The 24294-nt window shown below is 41.6% G+C and overlaps 1 long non-coding RNA gene across 3 annotated transcripts; it reads right to left on the bottom strand.

The window, feature by feature from the left end:
• Positions 1-6726: 6726 nt before the first annotated feature.
• On the bottom strand, positions 6727-7879 carry LOC108173473 (uncharacterized). 3 transcript variants are annotated; one of them, XR_001790169.3, is made up of 3 exons: positions 7613-7879; positions 7462-7530; positions 6727-7157 (listed from the first exon to the last, which is right to left on the bottom strand). It is a non-coding gene; the product is annotated as an uncharacterized lncRNA (long non-coding RNA). The 3 variants fall into 3 exon arrangements; XR_011580979.1 differs by having other exon boundaries at positions 6727-7152; XR_011580978.1 differs by lacking the exon at positions 6727-7157 and having other exon boundaries at positions 7264-7530.
• Between the last annotated feature and the right edge of the window lie 16415 nt (positions 7880-24294).

Raw genomic sequence — 24294 nt, 5'->3', positions numbered from 1 at the left:
AGGGTTCAATTTAAGAAAAAGTGATAGTATCAGTGTTCAGTTTAAGAAATAGTGATAGTATTAGCGTTCAGATTAAGAAATAGTTAGTGTTCAGTTTAAGAAATAATCAATGTTCAGTTTAAGAAATAGTCAATGTTCAGTTTAAGAAATAGTGATAGCATCGGTGTTCAGTTTAAGAAATAGTGATGGTATTCTTGTTCAGTTTAATAAATAGTCAGTATTCAATTTAAGAAATAGTGATAGTATTAGTATTTAGTTTAAGAAATAGTGATAGTATCATATTAAAAAATAGTTAGTGTTCAGTTTAAGAAATAGTCAGCATTTAGTTTAATAAATAGTCAGCATTTAGTTTAAAAAATAGTCAATATTCAGTTTAAGAAATAGGGATAGCATCGGTGTTCAGTTTAAGAAATAATGATAGTATTCGTGTTTAGTTTAATAAATAGTCAGTGTCCAATTTAAGAAATAGTGATAGTATCAATGTTCAGTTTAAGAAATAGTGATAGTATCAGCGTTCAGTTTAAGAAATTGGTGGTGTTCAGTATAAGAAATTGGTAGTGTTCAGTTTAAGAAATAGTGATAATATCAGTGTTCAGTCTAAAAAATAATGATAATAGCCATGTTCAGTTTGAAAAATAGTGATAGTATCAATGTTCTATTTAAAAAATAGTAATAATATTTGTGTTCAGTTTGTCATGCTACTTTGAACTTTAGATTGAAACATGACTTTTCAAAGATGTCATGTTTGTCTTGAATCCAACAGAGGAAGGGAAAAATGATAGTACGGAAATCATTTCCTGTTGTAAAGTAAGCGGATGTCCACTCAACTATATGTGGAATAATAGTTGTCCTCCACTATTTTATTCCACTACAAAAAGATGTACATGCTTTGATCATGTTTCTTATTAAAAAAAAAAAAACAGAAGAGAATAGAGAGAAGTGAGATGAGAGATAGGCACGGCAGTGCAGAGAAATGGGAGAGAAGCGACAAGGCTCACGGCAGAGAGAGGAAGAAGTGAGGAGATGAGAGAATAGAGTTATCTTTGTAATCTTATTATTTTAGATTATATATGAAAGTACCACTGCTACCCCGAGGACATACTCCAGTCACACTGACTGTAGAGGAACCTCGTAAATGTTGTGTTTTGTTTCATTCATTCCACTGCACATACCATTGATTTTACAACACGTTATCAACACGAGAAGCTCTCGTGTCAGTGGAAAGCACAACGTCACAAATCATGTTCACATCTGTCTCCTGAAATCTCACAGATAAGAAAATCTTTTCATTTCATCTTAAAATCTTTGTACTATTGATTTTCCTGAAGCAAATATATATATATATATATATATATATATATATATGTTGTTGTATGACTGTATATCATCCTTTGCAGAAGCAAAATAGTACAAATTCAAAATTCGTAGAGAATCTAAAAGCCATGTAAACAACCTCGTAACTCCAACTTGCAGACCTCAGATCGAAATTTTCAAAGTTGTTCGTCCACCCAATACCTACAACATATCAAATTTTCAGAAAATTCCAACGGTGCAATCGTTGCAGATGCCTGAAATACCAAACCAATTTCCAATTTCTGCAGAAAATTAGACAGGCAACTTATGAGTACCAAAACTTCATTTAGGTAGCTCATATCAAAATTGTTTCTTCACGAACGTTGTTCGGTATCCTCTTATCCATATCATACTAAAATTTGAGCTAAATCCAACGGTTTGATCTTCTCATACGTTGTAGACACTCTTGACTCCAAAACTTATGAGAACCGTTTCAACTTTTTCGAAACTCACAGAGGAGGAACACTAATTGGAACTTATTGTTACTATTATTTCCTAAGTAACTAAAATGACTTAGAACTGTGAAATAATAATAAAAATAAAAAGGATGAAACAAAAGAAATGGCAGACCAAGAAAATGAAAAAGCACAAGATGAGGACTTAATAATTGCATTTTCTGTTTTGTCATATTTATGTGCATGGTGTTGGTTTAAAACCCCATCACAAGTTCTATTTATTTAAAGCAATTTATTTACAGTGGATGGAATTATCGCCCTTTGCTTTAAAGCTTTGATATTTATGTGAATGGTGCTGAATCAAAGCCCTTGTCACAAGATTTATTTACTTAAAAGCAATTTATTTACCATGGCTGGAATTACTACCTATTGCTTTAATTTATTTATTGTACTTCTTTTTGTTAATGAGTACATACTGGACCCGAAGTTCCTTGATCAGATCAGAACTTGAAGTTTCTTGATCCTCATCACATAAAATGATTGGACCCGAAGTTCCATTATGCAAAAAGATCATGCATGAAGTCCCTAGACCCTCAAGCTCGGACATGAAGTTCCTTGATGAGTACCTTAAGTTTGAAGAGCCGAAGTGCCACAACTTAATTGTAATAATGGCCATGAGGATCCCAATCCATAGGCTATTAAATAAGGACCAGAAGTTCCTTGATTTATGTAAATGATAATATAATGCATGTTTGCTAGAGAGTTTACAGCTCAAAGTTTTGATGATTATTGCATGTCACTGGACATTGATGTTGAACGCTATGTTCCTCATGTCCATAACCAAAAATGGTTTAGCAGAATTATTTATTAAGCGGATGAAAATGATTACCTGTACTCTGCTCATGAAAACGAAATTTCCAGATGGGAACATGCAAATTTTACATGATGCATTTGTTTGAGACATGTTGCCAACCATCAATACTTCTAAGTACAACTCTTGTTTGGGCACCAGCCAAACATTATACATTTACGAGTTTTTGGTTGTATTGTCTATGTGCCTATTGCACTGCCACAACGTACTGAAATGAGGCATCATCGCGGATTGGGCATTGCTGTTGAACACCATATATCATTCAATATTTAGAACCCTTGACTGGGGATATGTTTACCGCATGGTTTGCAGATTGTCATTTTGATAAGACAATTTCCCGCTGTTAGGGGAAGAAAATAACACCATTCCAGAAGAACGATGAGAAAATATCATTCCAGAAGAATGATGAGAAAAGACCGTTCCAAAAGAACGAAGAGAATTTGTCTTATTTTGATTCACGAAGCAATCAACATGAAAATGAAGTACAAATAATTGAATGATGCCAATCAAATGCCAGATGCATTTAATGATGCAACGAAAGTGATGAAATCACTTACACTTGCTGCAAATGTGCCTAATGTCCCTGTTGGACAATATAATGAGGCAGCAAATAATTATCTGTTGTACGCCTGAAGCGTGGCAGACCCTCAAACTCAAAAAAGATTTAGTCTTCCGAAAGAGGAAGAATATGGCACTCCTAAACTATTGTATTCGTGAAGCATAATTGTTGCATTCCAGAAGCATGACAGTCGCCGCATGGATATACAACAATCCGCGGACATGGGAATGTTGATGTCTCATGGATGAAGCATGATAGACGTATAGGTTCCAAATGACTCAACTCCTGGAAGTGGAGATTAAAATCCAAGCTCTATAACGCTTTAGAGGAGGTTATGATCCACATTCTCTAAATTACAACTATCCTGGAAAAGATAGTGTAATGCCCTTGAAGAGGCAACGGATTGATGATAACCAATGGTGATTTTGGTTTTTTATAAGTAGCTACTAAATTCATCAATGAGTTGTATTGATATTGAGCCCTGTTCTTTTTCGTCAACAAAATTATTGGCCAAAATAGAGAAAGACAATTCCATTACAATTTTGTAAGAACATGAAAAAATGTACCTATATACTTGAATGCAATACAAATAGCCAAAATATGTTGAACCAATGAGGTTACATATGGGCATTTGTAATATAGTGAAATATACTCACATGATATGACACAAGATTGTAAACGAGTTCATATGAATGGAGAATTATATACGAAAGGTTGTGAGTCGCCCATATCATATCTCCATAAGTAAATCCCTCAGTTATACATGGGAGCAAGTTGCTCTGTATAAATTCCAAAGGAAAATGTGTCATGAAGTGTAGAAAATCCCTGAAGGATTCAAATTGCTAGAAGTAAGCCCCCGAAAGGTAAAGCATAAAATATGTACTCAATACCAATGGATGGTATAAATTGCCTTAGTGAGTACTATCATTATGATATTGTTGCAACATATTAAAATCTCTTGCGAAAGTCAATGACATTAAATTAGAACTCTCCTGAAGAGTCAAGAAAGATTATAAAGTGTTGAGAGAAATATTGTCTCGAACTGCAGATCGAACAATATGCCAACACGAACCTTATCCATGATGTTTATGATATTAAAGAATCATTTGGATTGAAGATCATGAGTTGAAAACTCAAGTGGTTATTAATTTAGATAATAAGAAAAATCATTCATCCTCGTGAGGGAGAAGATGAATTGATATTTGGTTCAGAAGTACAACATCTTAGTGAAGTATATGCTTTAATGTATTTGACACAATACATCATGTGAAACCTCAGTACTCGGAAGTACCCCAAAAGGGGGAGGCACCAGAGGTTGATTATTTGGAGTTTCAATACTTGGTAAAACTCCAGATGATGAAGGCAATAGGTGCCTTTGGAATAAAGCATCGAATCTCTGATTGTCACTTTGAGTCCGACTTTCGAATTCCAGCAGCTGGTCAAGCTTTCTTTTCATGCTCGTTGAGTAATTATTTGTAAGCATGTGTACCACTCTATTCTCGTGCTTGAGCCCTTTGATATTTTGTTTAAGATTTGACACCTCAGCTATCAATGATTCAACTTGGTGAGTTCGAGCAAGTAGGTGTTGGCCTATATTGGAAACGGAACCAGCACACTGAACACTGAGAACCAAGGAGTCTTGAACGGCCAACTCATTAGACCGTTCTGAAAGGATTCTGTTATCCTTTGGAGTGAAAAGATTTCTAGCTACCACTGTAGCGGTTATGTTATTCTTCATCACAGAATCTCTAACTGTAAGGGGGTCATTTGAAGATAAGAAAGACGGGCGCCATATATTATCCTGATGCAGCTCGCCTGTATTAGTCCTAAGACTCAAATCTAAGCAAATGTTAGATGGGCAAGCCATTTTCAAAAATTGATGAAGGAAAATGGTTGGATATAGTGAAATCTCATAAATACAGCAGAGACAATTTTCACAGGCGGGAAATCTTCAAAGTGTGCATTTTGAATACAATTGATACCTTTATAAAATGAGAGGCAACATAGCCACTTGTTCAGAGATCGAAGAGGCATTGCTCTCCAAATTTCAAAAGCCGAATTTCCCTGCATAAAGTCAGTCAACATTTTTCAGACGCAATCTCGGCTTTTTGGATATCACGTGCAATTTTGTCAAAAAATCTCTGACAGAGTTGAAAACGCGTGAATTTCACTATTCCAACTACAACACTGTTGCCGACAAGCGTGGATGACAAAGCCACATCCACATCACTACCTACTATTAGGAAATCCCTATATATGTCAACCTTCATCTTCAATGGCAAGGCACACATCCAAAACTCCTAACTCTCTCTCATTGCCGAAAATGCATCTGCAACCAAACATCTCAACATACTTAGTTTTCTTTCTCTCCGAGAATACCTCTTTAAAACAAGTCACACCAGAGCAAGAGTATCTCGTATCATGCTTTCTCCATGTCATTTCCTTTATCCTTGTTCTTACCTGCAAAAACGAGGATAAAGAAAGCAATATGTCGAAACCTCCACTCAAACTTCCGGTAAGGAACCGATAGCCCGGAATCTTTGCCTGGTTGCTTGCCTTGCATTACTCTCAAGTACTCATCTTCAACTGTTGATATGATGTTGGCTATTTACACTGAAGCTGCCACACATGGATAAGTCACCAAGAAATGATGAATCATTCAAATGCAAGGGTTGCATTCCACTCCTGCATCAGTGGACAAATCCTACAAGAGAAGATGCCACACATGCATGAGGGAAAACCAGGGAAAATACCACTTATGCAATGGGAACATATAAGGCAAGCAAAAATGACACGTATTGATTCATCCTCGACAAAGTCGAAGATCACTTGCCACATGAAGCTCCTCATGGTCCAATTTCATTCAAGATCAAGCCTCTAAGATCCTTGAAGAAATCATAAGTTTGATTTAAGATCAAGTGTCCATCACCCTTGAATAAAATTTAGCTCCAGATAAATGAAGTAAATTCAGACTTTTGGAGGAAACCAGAAGGCCCTCCAGCCCAATTCAAGAACAAGCCTGTGGAAAATTAACAACAAGTAAAACACCTCTTTCGGCAACTCTTCTCACTAAGAGACTGAAGCAGAAGGATCAACGATCAGCCTAAATGATTTGAAATCAGGGGGAGCATCCAAAAACCGATCAAGATTTTAATGAGTCAATCGAAAAATTGTGGTCATCCAAAGGGGAATGTTGTAAAGTAAGTGGATGTCCACTCAACTATATATGGAATAATATTTGTCCTCCACTATTTTGTTCCACTACAAAAAGATGTACATGCTTTGATCATGCTTCTTATAAAATAAAAAAATAAAAAAAAATAAAAAAATAATAATAAAAAAAAATGAAGAGAATAGAGAGAAGTGAGATGAGAGATAGGCACGGCAGTGCAGAGAAATGGGAGAGAAGCGACAAGGCTCACAACAGAGAGAGGAAGAAGAGAGGAGAGGAGAAAATAGAGTTATCTTTGTAATCTTATGATTCCAGATTATATATCAAAGCACCACTGTTGCTCCAAGGACATACTCCAGTCACACTGACTGTAGAGGAACCTCGTAAATTTTGTGTCTTGTTTTATTCATTCTACTGCACACTGTCGATTTTACAACATTTCCAAATTTATAATCATTTGTAATGGCTCGTTTGTACAAATAAAATAAATAAATAAATAAAAAAGATGGTTTGGATGTCTCTGATCAATTAAACACAGTACATTAATCAGAAAAATGGATATAGGTACATGTAAGCAAGCAGCAGGAGCTCTGAAAGTAGCAAAACCAGAAGGAGAGAGAAACAAATTCAAAGCTGTCACCAAATCATTACGATGTTCAACCCAACTACTGCCAAATGTTGGCATAGCCGATGATACTCCTTCTCCGGATGCACTCCCCGAACATTCCATATGCTTTTGCGAATGGTCCTTGAGGATGCAAACCGTAGGCCTTATCAAAAGCACCCTCAGATGAGGTTCTTTCTTCACTGGACACCAAATTCTTAACCATGTACATAATCATATTTGAAAAGGATCTTGTTGAATTAAAAACATTCAAAAACAGCAGAACCTTCATAATTTTACTTTTACGCGTAATTCAACAAATTGGGTTTCGCATTGATCATAAATACACTAAATTTCATACCAATTTGAAATCTACACAACAAACAATTACATATTATAGTTTCCTATGACACAATACGCATCTTACATCACTACAACAACTAAAACGCATTAAAATTGATTATATCATGAATTCGAACAACGAAAAAGGAAATCGAATTCGGTTACCTTGTACTTGCCAACCTCTTCACTGAATTCCTTCAAATCACCCTTTGTGAAAATCAGACCGACGTTGCTCTAAATCCCAAAAACAACAACAAATCAGAAAACCAACGAATACAAACAAATCAGCAACCACAAAGAGAGCCAAAGAACGTACCACAGAGGGGGACAAGGTTGAGGTAGGCACTGTTGCCCGTCTTCTCCGCATGGATCCTAACAGACCTTTTCATCATCGTGTTTTTCCCCTTTAGAACGACGGAGTCTCCGCGCAACCTCTCGCGGATGTTTTGGAGCTACTTGGAGCTGACGTTGTCGACGGCGACAATGAGGACCTGGCCATACTCGTTGAGGGAGCAGAGCTTGGAATCGTAGGCGATCTTCTAGTCGACCTTGGAGGGTTTTCTACTATTAGGGGTACTTTTGGAATTAAATTTATCCATGTTGAGCTCTATAATCCAGCCCATGTAGAATTTGAAAGCCCTAGCCTTATGGTTAATTTTGAGGTGCTTTTGGTTAAAGAAAACTATAGGGTGGTTTTTTGTTAAAATATTTTGGATCCAAGCCCTTTTCATTAAAACTCCCAAGAATCAATAAAGTCAAACTTTGCTTACTATATATGGATAGTTATAAGAAACATTCATTTGTAGATCGTATTGTGTCATCAATATCATAGTTTCAAGTAATCAGCCTACTACACAGAGGAAAAACACAGAAAAGGGCGGCATAATACTTGAGGATCTGGCAAGAATAGTACGTCTGAAAAAATTGCTAAACCGTCTTACAAATTCAATCGTTAAACATTATACTGTAACCCAAGACAAAGATAAAATATATAGTTTGTTTACAAATCAAAACGAAGTGCTGCTATGATCCTCAACAGCTATGAATCATACAAAAGCACTGCAAATCCACCATCACACATTAGTAAAAAACTAAGGTTAAATCTAGTGCAACATTAAAGAAATACAGTATAGGATCATACAAAAGAAAGTTGTATAGTTAGATACTACATAGATACATAAGGACCAATCAGAATGCTCTTGAAGGCGTTCATTAACTGTCTACCCAATATACATTACAGTCACCTACATCATAAACACTTTAAACTATCTATGAGTTGAAACAGCCAATACAACTTTTCAATTGTGAGTTGAAATTCATTACGAATTATATGAGATATCAAGATACCTTTATAAAGTAATCTATGGTCCTTTGAAAAAAATTGGTTGTACATAGGTTTTTCTCTCATGCTGTACTTGTGGATGCAAATTTCCGCCGCTTTCTTCTTGGACAAAATTGCACCTACAAAACAATTAACACCTTAAGTCAAGGCCAAGATCCTCATGCGCCCACGATGAATGGGGGGAGGAGGCTTTGGCCGAAGAACCTCCGATGCCAAAGTTAGAAATTAGAGAGAAAAAGTGTTTAGAGAATTTTTGGAAGTTTTACAAGAGTATCAACTTAGGTCTTTTTAGAGAAAATGGGATCTAATTTATAGAGAATGACCAATCCCATTTTTAGAAGATGTGGCCCGCCCTTTTGGGCTCCTTTTGGTGTGTCATGGGTGATGGGTTATGTAATGGGGGATTAATTGGCATAATGGGTCATTTAATTGGTGATTTAATGGATTAATTAGGGGAAAATTTCCATTAATTCACCAATTAATCTAATTTAAATGGAATGTTGGGAATGGTTACCTTGTGGAGTATATGGATGAAATAACTTTTATTTGGGCATTTTTGACTTGATTAACGGATGATTGCCTGCTGCTCATGCATAGGAATCTCGGTATGCCTCAAGGGTATTTTTGTCCTCTTTTATCCAAAAATCCACGTGTCGTCTTGTGAATATTTTTGACTCCACAGTACTGTATGAAGTCCGCTCTTCTGGCTTGAAAAAAAGATGCAAATAGAACTGATAAAAAGCGGGAAATGAAACCTCATGGCGATTCATTAAAGGCTGTCAAAAGGGGAGAGTATAGAGAAAGTTTTGGTCAAAATGGTACAGTGCTTGCAAGGGATGAAAGACTAAAAATTGTAATGTCTCTACACGCAATCGTAAAAGAGAAATTTAGGAATAAGAACAACAACAAAGTTTTATCCCATTAAGTGAGGAAAAGAGAAATTTAAGAACAAACCATAAAAGTAGTGATCGCAGACTTCCCGGGAATTCGGAGGACCAATTATCCCAACAGCCAATGCCTTTTAGTCCTCTGCCTTCATCATCTACATGCCAACATTGCCTCTAGAAGAGCCTTACCAATAACCGAGTTAATAAGCATAAAAAGCATAAGTTTTGAGGACAAACTTAAAGCAGATGCTTTTATCGTTAACATGAATAAGCATCTATATGAATACTAATTGCATACTCCCGAACGTATTATAAGCATGGAGTGTACATGGTATTTATATAAAAGTATTTACATAATGTTATACCAAACGACAGTTTGACAAAATAACATGAATTGCCAAGAGGTATCAGCTCTCTATATATATGTATATCAACTTGTCGTATTTTATAAAAACTAAAAGTATGGACAATTCAGTGTACCTTGGTTGCACATTTGTCATATCTAGCAGCTCACATCGGCCACCCCCCACTGAATCCAAGGCTGAGAGAAGCCTTCGGCGGGAGTAGTCATCTGAAGCACTACTCTTATCTTTGCCTTTGTCTGATCTGACATCTTGCTTATTATTGCATGGATGCCAAGTTGCCCCAACAACCTCCGTTGTACATATATCTAAAATGCGGTCTTGTCCTATTGTTAGAAGCAAAGATAGGAGCCCTAATAGCATAAGCTCTGCTTTGATATTCTCAAGAGCTTAATAGAGAGCTCTTTTGTTTCTCATTGTCAACCACTGGAAGGAGTGCAATTAAAATTTAATCAAAATACCTCATTTCGTATTTATAATAAACCCAAAAATAACTTCATAAGATGAAATTAACCTAATTACATGTGAAAGGAAACCTTTCCAATTAAATGAATGAAATATTCGATGTGGATCGAAACCAAAACAAAACAAACATCGACAACTGCCCAAGTTGGTGCTTGCTCCAAAGGTCTTCCTCCTTCTCCTCCTGCCATCCTTTAATTGAAACCAAATTTTCCTTCTACCAAATAATACTATTTTCGATATATTTCTTTCGGTGTGTAAACTTAATACTAATTCCCGATAATTTTCAGTCACTTCCACTGTAATTAAAAGTTTACACACTCATAAACACACAAAATTCAGTTTTCCATTCTAAAAAATAAAACGAAAGCATAAATGTCAAGTCAATGTTCCTGTTGTATTCATTAATTCAATGATGCATCATGTTGATGAACAAAATCAGTGAGGACTTTGGTACAACATAAAGTGTTAAGTTTGTGACCTTCGCTAGATTACTCTGGTCACTAGTGTGGATAAATATGTAAATGGATAGAGACAGGGAAGCAAACACAAGATGTACGTGGTTCACCCAGAATGGCTACGTCCACGGAGTAGAGGAGTTCTCATTAATTGTGAAGGGTTTACACAAGTACATAGGTTCAAGCTCTCCTTTAGTGAGTACAAGTGAATGATTTAGTACAAATGACATTAGGAAATATTGTGAGAGAATGATTTCATTCAGACATTGACACGTGTCGTGTTGTGATTGGCTTCTGATGTTGACATGTGTCGTGCTATGATTGACTTCTGATGTCGACACATGTCGCGCTGTGATTGGCCTCCTGGTTAGAGGGAAATTCTTCTGGGTCCTTGACGGTATAACGTTGACCGCTGCTCAGTAGTTTCGGGATTGGTCAAGTATGGTACAAACACATCAAATACAAAAATTAAATTATACCTCTAATTTATAACCTTTTGATCTCACTTCATCTGCAGCTAAACCAAAATTTAGACAGTCCCCATTATAATTCTATCCAAAACCGGATAGCAACACCATGTAAAAGTCATATTGGGTGTCTACACCCACACTTTACAATTTACTCATAAATTTGAAATTTGAATCACTTGGGCTTCAAAAATATTTGCACAGAAATTCGACAGAAGATGAACAAACTGTTGACCCTAAAAACTACTAAGCCTACATGGCGCGCATGCCGAGTAATCTATAAACTAACCACGTCCTTCGGTGAATGCGGGGCGTGCCAACTAGTCGGCCAAGCTCGGCCGAGGAGTAAATTTGTTGATGTTGCGTTGGGTGCGCGGCTGACTTCTGCGTCTTGCAATTGCGACCAAGGAAGGAACACGTCTCGACCTCTTGGGTTCTCGAACCTGAAGACAAATCTACTATTCTTACGAAGTTCACGAATTGTCGTCGTCAGATTCGATCACAGTGATGTTATTCGTCAGATTAAACTCACGTCGAATCGACACCAAAGTGTAAGAGCACAAATACTCAAAGTGAATATAAGTCTTAATAGTGAATGTGGTTCGGCCGTCTGAATGTCGAACTCTAAATCCCACTTGAGAGTATCCAATCATAAAATAACTCGGCATGCAATGCGCCGAGCTCAGTAAACTGTAACACCTCACTTCGCCGAAAAGGCTAATGAGATGACCTCAATCAATAAGGATTCGGAAATCCTTCTCGACCGAGACTTGAATAGGTAACCAACCGTCCTCGCTACAGTGTTGTTGATGCCAACGGAAGATGCTGCGAGATCGGCTGATTCTACGGCGACAGAGCTATCTATGCCGACTTAAGATATCACCGGTTGCTTTCACAGTGCTGTTGATGCCAACAGAAGATGTGTCAGCGAAAAGAGAAAATAAAAATCTCGAAGTTGTTGAGAGAGTTTGCACAGGGCAGTTATGTGTTGAATTGGAGGGGCTTCGAACGATGTACAGCCTCCTCTATTTATAGCACCGGATACCTTCAAGGTCGAGTTAAAAACCTACCCGGATTAGGACTTCTTCTCCTGATCAAACACTAACTCGACCAGTCCTATTTTCACTATAATTGTGAACCTAGTCCTTTATTGAGCCGGATTCACTTCCGGGTTATTAATCTTGCCGAGACTCCTCATTGCACCAAGATTCGACTCGTCTTGCAGCATAACTTAACCGGCCCAGGTTTGGAAGCCCACGACCTAACCGATCCAGAACTAAACGATCCCTGATAACCATGTCGTAAGGCCTTATGGGCCGAGAATAATTCTATACTCGGCCTAAATTGATATTTTAAGCCCAAACATTGCCCCCTCGCTTCTGAGGTCCTCGGCCTGAATCCTTTGGTCGAGCTCCGACCTTGAAGAAACAAAATTAACACTCAAAATCCAAATACTCTATTTCCAAGGCGCATTTATTGAGCACGATTGCACGATCTTGATCTTGCTAACCAATACACCACGTGGCATTCTTTTATACGGCTAATCCCTAATAATGACGTTTAAAGCGTGCGGCTCCCTCAACTGTCATACCATTATGACCTTATTGCTGAACACAACCATGCCGCCTTGATCTGCGAACCATTCAGCATCGTGCAAACGCCAAAACGTCTTTCACCATAAATCTCGCCGCCACACGCAATCGTGCGTCCCCCGAAACACGAAACCGTCGGTCTTCTCAACTGGATTTTCTAAATGTTCATAATGATTAGTGAATTTCTCGGTCGATTTTACCTTTCATTTTGAATTTCGAACGATTACCCTTCCTTCCACCATTCTATAAATACCGAAATTCTCTCATTTGTACTTTACGCTTTCAAATTTTCTGAAATTCTTGCCATCGCTCTCTAGTGCATCCCCTTCTTCCAGATCTTCGTCTTCAAATCTCCCAACCCAGAAAAACTCCTTTCGTGTCGCATTTTTTTTAACCCCCTTACAATGGCTTTCTTCATCTCCAACCTTTCCAAGGAATATGACCAATGTCAGAAAATTATTGATCGAAGTTCAATCAAAACCATACAGTTCGAAAGTGACATGAACACCTCTCATCAAATCTTGGGTCCTCTCTTTAAAGCGGCAGTACCATCAACCATCACTGGACTTCTCCAGGAGCACTGCCTATCACCCTTGCTACAAGGGTTTGAATGGTCGAAGTGGGATGTGGCAAGGCCCCAAGGCTCTTGGCCCTCGACCACTACAACCTGGGCAGCCTGGGTTGTACGAATGAAAAAGCTCTTTGGCGAGCAATGGAAAGCCCTCGGCATCTACGACGCCATTCACCTCTCGTCCATGGAGGTCATCCTGGACAAGGAGCTCCTCCTAGCTGTCTTATGCTTCTTCGGCCACCAACACCATGGTTCTCCCTCTCGGCCCCATTGGCCCCACCATCCTTGATCTTACTGCTATCTTGGGGACTTTCCCGACTAGAATCCCAATCGACGCTGCCCTCTCTGGGTACTCGTTGAACCTTAACTTGAAGGAGCTCTTCGACAAACGGGCCCTTGAGACACTAAGCGGTGAAGGCCAAACACCCTAGAAAGAAGAGGTAGGTTCACAAGCTTCACAAGAACTTCTTCAACTATAACACCCTCTATCTCCATTTTGCCGACCGAGGAGAAGAGGTTATGCGAGGAGGAGAACACGAGGCTTTCCTCTTCTATTGGTACAACAAATTTATCTATTGTACCAAATCTAATAAGTGTCTGGTCGAGAATATGCCAGTGGCCGAAGCCTTAGCTAGCGGTCATACTTTAGCACTCAGCCCGGCCATTCTCGCCCATCTCCTACGCTGCTTGGCCGAAACGACCCTAGATAAAATCAATCCGCAGCAGAATGGTCCCCACTGGGTCTTCCAACTCTGGTTGCAGGTCTACTTTGCTCCTCTTCAGCCAACGATTGCTGATTTCTCTCCCAAGGAAGTGCTCGGCCCTCAGCTGGCTTTTCGGCCCATCCCCCCTCATTAAGCCGAAGAAGTGTTAAGATACTTTTTCGCTATTGATGACCTTTCTGATGATGAGTTCTTGATCTGTCGTTGTCGAGAATACCCTTCGTTGATCAAACTTCCTACATCAGCGTGGGGCACGGACGAAGATGCTGACCTTCGTCAATCCTGGGGGTTTTTCATGCTTGCCCGCGACATGCCTCTCGGCTGTGAGGGTCGCCGAGCGAGTTGGGAAGTGTATCATCCCAACTTCCTCGCTCGGCAGCTTGGCTACCTCCAAGGTTGCCCAGTCCCCCTTCTCTCCTCACGGTCCATCCTAAGCTGCGGACGCGAACCTGGCTCTTCAGAGAAGGAATGCAACGACGCCAAAAGAGAGTACCAAGAGCGGTGCCAAAAATTTCGTCTTCAATCGGTTACTCCAGAACCTCTTTGCACTGACGCTTTTAGTGATTGGTGGGAAGAGTATACCCAATAGTTTTGTGGTGTTCTGGTCGAAACCGTTTTGAACAAAATCTTCGGTGATCGACCTAAGAAGGCTCATGCCCCCTAACCCCAAGGTAACAGTTTATTTCTACCTTTTTCCTTCAATTTTGAACTACTGATCGGCTTTGCTAATTTGCTTTTACTTTCTCAGGCAGTCGGCCATTGAAAAAGGTGGAAGTGGTCGCTACGGCTGCGGCCGAGAAAAAATTGATCGTTTCTAAGAGGGCTAAGACCGACGTGCAGGCCGTGTTGAGCAAACGGCCTTGTCGAGAGGTCGAGCCGGCCATCGAAGCTCCTCGGCCCGCCAAACAGGTCAAAAAGCTGGTGAAGAAAGGGGAACGGGAGATTCACGTTATCTCTAGTCAAACTACGAGGGCGACGACTCCGAGTGTTTCCCCTTCTCCCCCCATCACCCAAGCTTTGGTTGAGAAACGGCCAATTCCGGTCAAAGAAACAGTACAAGTACGGCCTGTTTCTAAAGTCGGTAAACCAGTTGTTGTTCCACCGGTCAAGGCTGCACCTGTCCTGGAAGAGGCAGTCCCTGTGACCGAGGGAACTTATCTTGAAAATCCAAAACCCTCGGCCTTCTTTCTGGAAGAGAACGACGGGAGCGATGAGGTTCCACTAGCAAGTCGTTTTCGACCCCGTCGTCAATCTCCTCTTGTGTCCGAGGCTGCTGTCCAAGTCGGCCCTTCTACGGCCAACTGTGGCAAATGACCTGCTGGAGAGCCAGAAGCGGCGGTGGAGATGCCCGTTCATCCGTAGGACCAGGACCTCAATATTTCTCCGCATGAAGCCACTTCGACCTTCGTAAGTACCCTCTACCGCCTTTCCTTGGTTATTTCTCTGCCATAGAACTCTAAACCAGGAAAATACTAAATTTCAGGTGCCTCCTTCTATGTCCAAGGCGGCTGTCCAAGTTGGCCCTTCTACGGCTGACCGTGGCAAACGACCTGCAGGAAAGTTAGAAGCGACGGTGGAAACACCTGTTCATCCGCAGGACCAGGACCTTAATATTCCTCCGTAGGAAGCAACTTCGGTCTTCGTAAGCACCCCCTACCGCCTTTCTTTGGTTATTTCTCTGCCATAGAACTCTAAACCAGGAAAATGTTAAATGTCAGGTGCCTGTACACTCTTTTCATCAAAAATTCTATGCGCCGAAGGGTGTTATCTATATTTCTTGGCCGCCTCAGTGGCCATCAAACGTAGATAACCTCCATCGGCCGCGTGAACTGAGAAGCAATCTAAGATACTGGGCTCAGCCATTAAGTTCTTTAGGTTCGAGTAACAATCCTGAAGACATGGCCGAAGTCTCATCTCGGCAGGTTTAAAAAACAAAACCTTCTTGCTACCTTTTTTGTGATTTCCTTGAGCTTAAACTGATTTTTGTGTGCAGGCTTCATGGGAAGTCGAGTTCAAAGCCCTCCTGACAAGTACTATTGGAGCGGCTGGCCCTTCGGCCCCTACAACTGACCCCGTCGATTCAACTGCTCTGGTTCGGGTGCAAGAAGTTTTGTCTCTCTCTGCGTTGCAAGTCCTTGAATGCAAAGGCCTTGATTTATTGGGTGTCTACCTAAACGACCTCGGCGCAGATGGTCAAATGAGCGCTGAAGCCATCGTTCAGGCGTCGTCTACCTTAGAGCGAGTTTGGGAGTCTTTTAGTGTCCTTGAGAACGCTCTTCGGGCTGAACAAGATCTGAAAGCTGCAATGGCCGTCCAAGACGCTCTTTGTCTGAAGATTGATGCCTTAAAGGCGAAAGGGGAAGCCTTGGCTGACCTCGACTGTCAAATAGTCGAACTGGTAAAACGAAGGTCGGCTATTGCTTCTGAGATTGAGAAAGACTTCAAGTCGGGCTGCAGAGATTGTCTGACTGAGTATGCGGCGAGCGCAAAACGAATCAAGCAGTTGAAGATGGACAAGAAGAACCAGCAGGCCAAGGTCATAATGGGCGAGGTGCGGTGGCTGAAGCTTAAGGCTCTTCTCGGCACTCTTCTTCCTTCTTCGCCCTGAATTTATTTAAATGTAAACTAATCGACCAACTCAATTTGTGTATTCTTCTATCGATCTTAATGAAATGACTTTCTATTCCCGCATTTCCCATGTGACCGAATAGTACTTCTTTAAAAACTTCCCATTGATTGGCAATTTGTGAATTAAACCAGTCCGATCTCTAAGATGATATGCGCCTTTACCGAGAACCTTATGTATGATGAAAGACCCTTCCCAAGTCGGCGACCATTTGCCGAACCTAGGGTCTTTAATTCTCTTTCGGGCAACACCGTTTGCCAAACTAATTCTCTTTCGCCAAATGTTTTCTGTCGAACCTTTTGATTGTATGCTCGCTCGGCAATCTGTTTTTGTGCCACCAGCAAGTTATAAGCATCGAGTCGCGCTTCTTCTAAGTCTTCTAACTCTTGTCTCATGGACTAATTATATTCAACGCTGAACAGACTACTTTGTTCAATTATTCGTAACGAATTTATGCTTAGCTCGACTGGTAACATTGCGTCGTGTCCGTAGGTTAGTGCATACGGGGTTGTCCCAGTCGTCGATCGAAGCGATGTTCGATATGCCCATAAAGCCTCATTTAACTTTACATGCCACATGCTAGGCCTCTCTTTTATTATTTTCTCGAGAATGCCGATCAACACTTTGTTACTTGCCTCGGCCTGCCCATTTGCTTGTGGATAATATGGTGTAGATTGTTCAAGCTGAATTTTCAAACTTGCCGTATATTCTTTAAACCTTTCGGCTGTAAAGATTATGCCATTGTCAGTTATAATCATTTCTGGTACATCGAATCTGGTCACAATGTGTTCTTCCACAAAGTTGCAAACTTCTTTAGACGTTAGCTCGACATATGATTTTTCTTCGACCCACTTAGTGAAGTAATCGGTTGCTACCAGTATCTATGCGTGCTTGGCAGCCCCGGAAGATGGTGTGTTTTTACCGATTACGTCCATGGACCATCCTCTAAAGGGCCATGGTTTAGTGACCGAATGTAATGACTCGGCCGGGACCCGTTCTATAAGACCATGAATCTGACACTGTATGCACCCTCGTGCGAACTCGATACAATCCTTTAATATTCTTGGCAAAAATAACCGTGTCGTCGAAGCAACCACCGCATTTTACGTCCGGACTGATGAGCTCCGCAAACCCCTTTATGGACTTCTGTGATTGCTTGAGCACCCTCTTGGGGGCCGAGGCATAGCAGTAATAGACCATCCTCACCCTTTCGGTATAACTCATTTTGATACGTGACATAGTTTGTGGCGTGAACTCTTGTCTTGCGACTGTGTTTGCCATTGGGATTGTCAAGATATTGCATAATGGGCTTTCTCCAATCATCTGGTATTACCTCAACGGCGCAAACATCTATAAGGTCTTGTCGGTCTAACAACGAAGGTAAGGACATGACTCTGGTGCGTATCACGTTGCCGCGTCGGAGGACTTGCTAGTTAACCAAGGCCGAGTATAGCTGTCGTAACACCAGTATTTCTCAGCCTAGCTTGCCCCCCAAGAGTTGTGCATCGGAGGCGATTTGAGCCAATTCGTTTGCGTCGGTATTATGGATCCGGGAAATATGTTCAAATGTAATACCGTCGAAGGATTTGGCCAAATAGCTGGCAACCATATGGTAGGGTGCCAGGGTACAACTACAACAACAACAACAACAACAACAAAGCCTTTTCCCACTAAGTGGGGTCGGCTATATGAATCCTAGAACGCCATTGCGCTCGGTTTTGTGTCATGTCCTCCGTTAGATCCAAGTACTCAAGTATTTTCTTAGGGTCTCTTCCAAAGTTTTCCTAGGTCTTCCTCTACCCCTTCGGCCCTGAACCTCTGTCCCGTAGTCACAACCGGAGCGTCAGTAGGCCTTATTTACACATGTCCAAACCACCGGAACCGATTTTCTCTCATATTTCCTTCAATTTTGGCTACTCCTACTTTACCTTGGATATCCTCATTCCCAATCTTATCCTTTCAAGTTGGTTAATCACAAGTTCGGAGTGTCAGGGCACAACTGGAGTGCCAGGGTACAACTCATGCATCGAAAAGACCTATTAAGTTGGTTAATCACAAGTTCGGAGTCACCGAGGATGAGGGCATGGGTTGCCCGCAAGTCATAAAGGATGCCAAGGCTGATGATAAGGGTTTCGTATTCGGCCTGATTATTTGTGCATTCAAAATCCAGCTTGAGCGAGAAATACCAACGATCGTGGTTTGGGGATTGAATGACAGTTCCGACGCCAGCCGAGGATGAAGTACTTGAGCGGTCAAAGTACATCATCCAGTAGTTATCGCGCGTTTCAACCATGCCGATTTCGACATCGGTGCCCCCAAAACCATAGGGGGAAGGGTGTTGAGCGAGGAAATCAGCTAGTGTCTGGCCTTTGACAACTTTCTGGGGCACGTATTGCAAGCTAAACTCGGACAACGCCATTGTCTACTTCCCAATTTGGCCTTTTACGATTGGTCGGGTGAGCATGTAACAGATGACGTCGGTCTGGGCAATGACTTGTGTGACCGATAGGAGCATGTAATGTCAAAGCTTGGAGGGGGCGAAAAATACGGCGAGACAAAGTTTTTCGACGGCGGAATAATTAATCTCCGGTTGATTGAGATTTCGACTGAGGTAGAAAATAGCCTGCTCTCGTCCGGCATCGTTGTCTTGCACGAGGAGGTAGCCGATGGACTATTCGGCCACCAAGATATATAGCTTGAGAGGCTTACCGCGCCGGGGTGGGACGAGGACAGGTGGTGTCGTGAGGGAGACTTTGATTTGCGTAAACGCCGCCTGATGCTTGTTTTTCCACTCAAATTTATCTGAGTCCTTAAGTTTCAAAAGCGTAGAGAACGCTTTCATTCTACCCGCCGAGTTAGCTATCAGCGGAGAAAATTTATCTTACAGAGTAAGGACTGTAGTTGTTTCTTCATCGTCGGGGGTAGAGCATTGATGATTGCGCGTGCTTTATTTTCATCCACTTCAATCCCACGGTGATGCACGAGGAAGCCGAGAAAATTACCGGCCGACACACCGAAGGCACATTTGGCAGGATTCATTTTGAGGTTGTGTTGACGCATACGGAGGAAAGCCTGTCGGAGATCATTCAGATGTGTTTGCCGGCGTTTAGATTTAATTACAACATCGTCGATGTAGACTTTGACGATGGTTCCAATTAAATCATGAAATAGGGTGTTCATTGCTCGTTAGTATGTGGCGACGGTGTTCTTGAGGCCGAATGGCATGACAACCCATTCGTAAGTGCCGAGAGCCCCCGGGCAGCGAAAAGCAGTCTTGTGCACATCGGCTTCGGCAATGAAAATTTGGTTGTACCCGGCATGTCCATCCATAAAAGATAAGATCGCATGATTCACCGCGACATCGATTAACAAATCCAAAATCGGCATTGTATACTCATCTTTGGGAGTTGCCAGATTCAGATTTCTGAAGTCGATGCAAATGCACAATGCAACACTTTTCTTTAAAACAGGAACGATATTGGCCAACCATTCAACGTATTGAGCTGTCCGAATGAACCCTGCTTTCAAAAGCCGAACCAGTTCATCCTTGATACCGAGTTGCACTTCAGTCGAGAATCATCGAGGTGGTTGACGGAAAGGTTTACACCCAGGTTTAATACGTAACTCATGCTCGATGAGAGTGCGATCTAAGCCAGGCATTTCATGGTAGCTCCAAGCAAAACAATCTTTGAATTCCTCAAGCAGGGCACGAAGTTCAGCTTTCATAGGTTGGGGAAGTAAAGCACTAATAAATAATGGTCGTGGGTCATCGACCGCCCCAACATTAATTTTTTCCAATGGGTTCTTAACTTGGGGCCGATTGTCTTCGAGCTCGGCCGGGGCAGCTTGAATTTTGTCAAGAGATATGACAGGACCATTATCTTTTTCGGCGAGGAACTCGACGAGGTTAACGCTCGAATTTGGTTGCTTAGATATAGTATACCAATGAGCCAGCAGTCGTTCCATAGTAGATGAAACCGCGGCCTTACGTTTTTCCTGATCGGTGTCAAACATCGGGGTCAGGGATGAAATTAACTAAACCGAGTCTCGCTGAATCCTGGTGGATAGTTTCGGCGCCAACCTCGATAACTTTTTGAATAGAAATCCGAGTTGGCCGTCCTTTATCATTGAAACCCTGTAGGGTGATGTAGCTGACGTGGTCATCATAATACCATGCTTGGATCATGTTAGCTTTGAAGGGCTAACTATCGGTCGGGTGAACAATGACCGATTTATCGTCCCAAAAAATGAGCAATTGATACAATGTTGAAGGAATACAGCTGGTTTGATGAATCCAATCTCGACCGAGCAGTGCATTATACTCGGTCTTGGCGTCAACGATAAAAAAGAGGTCATGCGATTACGCCCGGTAATGTTTACCGCTAAAGGAAGCACCTCTTTGGTTTGGGATTTGTCTCCGATGAAACTGCTCATTACGATCCTGAAGGGAATAAGTTCGTCATTAGAGCGACGTAATGCCTTCATGACGTTTACAGGCATGATATTGACAGTGGTTCCACAGTCGACAAAAACTTTGGAGACTGGATACCCTTCGATATGGGCCGTTACATACAATGGTTTCAAGTGATGCAGTTTGGCCGATGAGGAGCGAGGAAATAATTCAGCCAAAGCTGCCTTGATATTGTCATCTTTTGTTGTCGACTCGACTTTAGCAATGGTTACAAAATCAATGTGACCGGCTTCCTCGGCAACTACGTCGCCATCGAGGAAATTCGGTTGAGCTGTGCTCGACTGAAAATCAGCAGGCAAAACATGGACCATACTAATTTCCATGTTATCCAGGACTGACGGGCCCATCGGGTTACGATCATCTTCTTCAGCCTCTTCTTTTTCCTGGTCACCGACTGCGGCATCCATTTCCGTCAGAGTTGTACCAAGAGACTCCTCTGCTCATTCTTCAATAGTTTGTTCTCGCGGTGTCTCTTCGGCAGCCTATTGGTTCTGCGTAAGTGCCTCAGGTGGGTCTGAGATCAGAAGTGTGCTTGGGATTGGTGCTAGGATACGAGCTTGCTCTTGGTACATTATACGGGTATCCCTAGTGTCGAGATAGGCATCCAACCGTGTGACTCGTGTTATTTCATCGACCGTAAGGCTGAAAAGAGAAACAACCGAAAAGACTGCGAAATGGTATCGTAAATACTGAAGGTCCTCCATTGAGAAAGGAAGGTCGGCTGCATCGATATCAGCGTATGGGTCGATTCTAAAACCAAGGACTCGAGTTTCTCATATGTGCTGGAACCTAGCTTTTAATCCTGGATCTAAGGTCTTCTGAGTAATTCGCTCGGCATCCGGGCAAGTTAGGACGAGATCGATTGTATCTTGACATGCTTTCGGCAAACCATATAGATCGTTGGCCGAATGTTTTTTATGAAACTCTCGCATATATTCTAAGGCCTCCCCAAGGAATGGTGGATGTAAATTCCGTCGAATTTTAATCAAGGGTGCTTGTGTGGTTGGCGGGGGCAGTTTGCTTTCAGCTTCTTGCCTGAAATGCTCGAAGCGTGCCTTCATCTCCCTGGGCTGAAGAAGAAGTTTGATCTGTTTATCAGCCTCCTCAAACGTGGTTTCGACATCTCGATTGACCAGCCGTTTCCCTTGAACCAGCTCTATCATAATCGTTGGAGATGGTCATTCATCGTTATTGGCAACTGTTTCCTTCGGCCGCCATTTAGGGACCGAAGTTTCTTAGGCTGCCCGTCGGCGGGCCATGCAATCTATTCTTTGGTGCCAATGTTTCTGGGATTTAGACAGTGCAGTGTAGACACCTTTCGAAGAGTGATATGTATACCAATGCTGGTCTCGAGGTTCGGGAGGTTTGAAAGTTTTTTGGCTCTGCGATGATTCCGAGCTGCTAGAATTACATATGTAATAATCTTCGTCATAAAACGGAGCATCAAAATCGAGGTGCCATCTGACTGAATATGTCTCTTCCACCCGTACTTTAGGACCGAGCCTATCAAAAACCCCTTGATGTTGGCCTGCGTTGAGCACATTTTGCTGTGTTGCAGCTGTAGGTTGTTCCATTATAGGCGGAGAGGACTTTTCCTTTGGCTCGGTGTTGACATTTGCTTTACATTTGCTGCATAAAATTACCGACCCACTGTCTTCATCAGTGCTGTAATCTATCATAGGCTTGACAATAGCGGGTCCCGTTAGAGATGTAGGTGGTTTGTTTGAACGAAAATCAGCATTGAAACGTGGCCGAGAATTCTGATTCAGAGAACGTTGCGGTGTAGCGACCTCTGCTTTCCCTTTTCCTTTGTCCCTAGGTAGGCGAGCATCTACCATATTTACTGTTGCCGTGGGGAATGGGTCGGTATCAACACTCATCTTCTTCTCTGAAAATCTGAGTTTTCCGTTATCAATCCAGCTTTGGATGTTGTCTCAAAACACGACGCAATTATTTGTTGTATGTTTGCTTGAATTATGGTATTTGCAATATATCTTTCCTTTAAGCTCGTTAGCCTTGGGAATGGTATGCCCAGGCTGAAGTTTGATGATCTTCGCTGATAGCAATTGATCAAAAATTTCATCGGCCTTTATAATATCAAAAGTATAGATTTTGACGTTTTCATTGTTTCTTCAGGGGCCGAGCGGGTTTTGACTTCCTTATAGTCAATTTGAGTCAGTGCCTTGCAAACGTATGCCTTATCTATGACTATCTCAGTTGTGTCCATGCTAACACATTCACCTTCGGCCGATGCATAACTGACAGTGGGATTTTTTTAGATCGTCCCTCTGGACGGAGCTTTCGAGATCTTCTCTTCACGGAGCAAATAATCATATTGCTCGACATGCTGGGCTAGTTCATACATATCCCGAAAGTTTGCCCCCAAGAATTTCTTTTTGTATTCTACGTCAAGACCACTCAGAGCAAGTCTGACGAATTCGACTTCGGGGAGAGGTACTCGACACCAATTCCTGGCTGATTTAAATCTGGTAAGATAATCCATTAGTGACTCGTCGGATGCTTGAGCCATCCTTGCTAACGAGGATACTGACACTTCCATCCCTGGCCGATAAAACTGCTCATGAAATTTCTCGACCAACTCCTCCCAGCTTTGGACAGAATTCGGTGAGAGGTTGATATACCAAGAAAATGCTGAACCGGTTAGCGAAAAGTTGAACAATCGCAACTTGTGAAAGTCGCTATTGACATCTCCGCATTACGCGGTGAAACGAGCCACATGTTCCAAAGAGGATAAGGATGATTCTCCGACGAAAAGGCTAAAATCCAGGATTTTGAAACCTCTAGGGTATTCGAACTGTTCCACATAAGCTGGATACGAATGTATAAATTTAGGGAACTTCGGCCCTTTCTTCATGGCTGAATCGATCATCCGTTGGATCTCAGTCATATCGAGGGGTGTTGCTTCCACTCTTTGGTCGGATCCGTCAGACCTATTATTTGATCCTCCTCCTTTTTCCAAGTTAATTGGTTTGAGCCGAGCAGGGGTTGACTCGGCCAGTGCAATTGGTAATAGATTA

The sequence above is a fragment of the Malus domestica genome, chromosome 05 (assembly GCF_042453785.1).
Source record: "Malus domestica chromosome 05, GDT2T_hap1".
Classification (NCBI taxonomy): Eukaryota; Viridiplantae; Streptophyta; class Magnoliopsida; order Rosales; family Rosaceae; genus Malus; species Malus domestica.
This window is presented reverse-complemented; position numbering and strand designations above follow the sequence as displayed.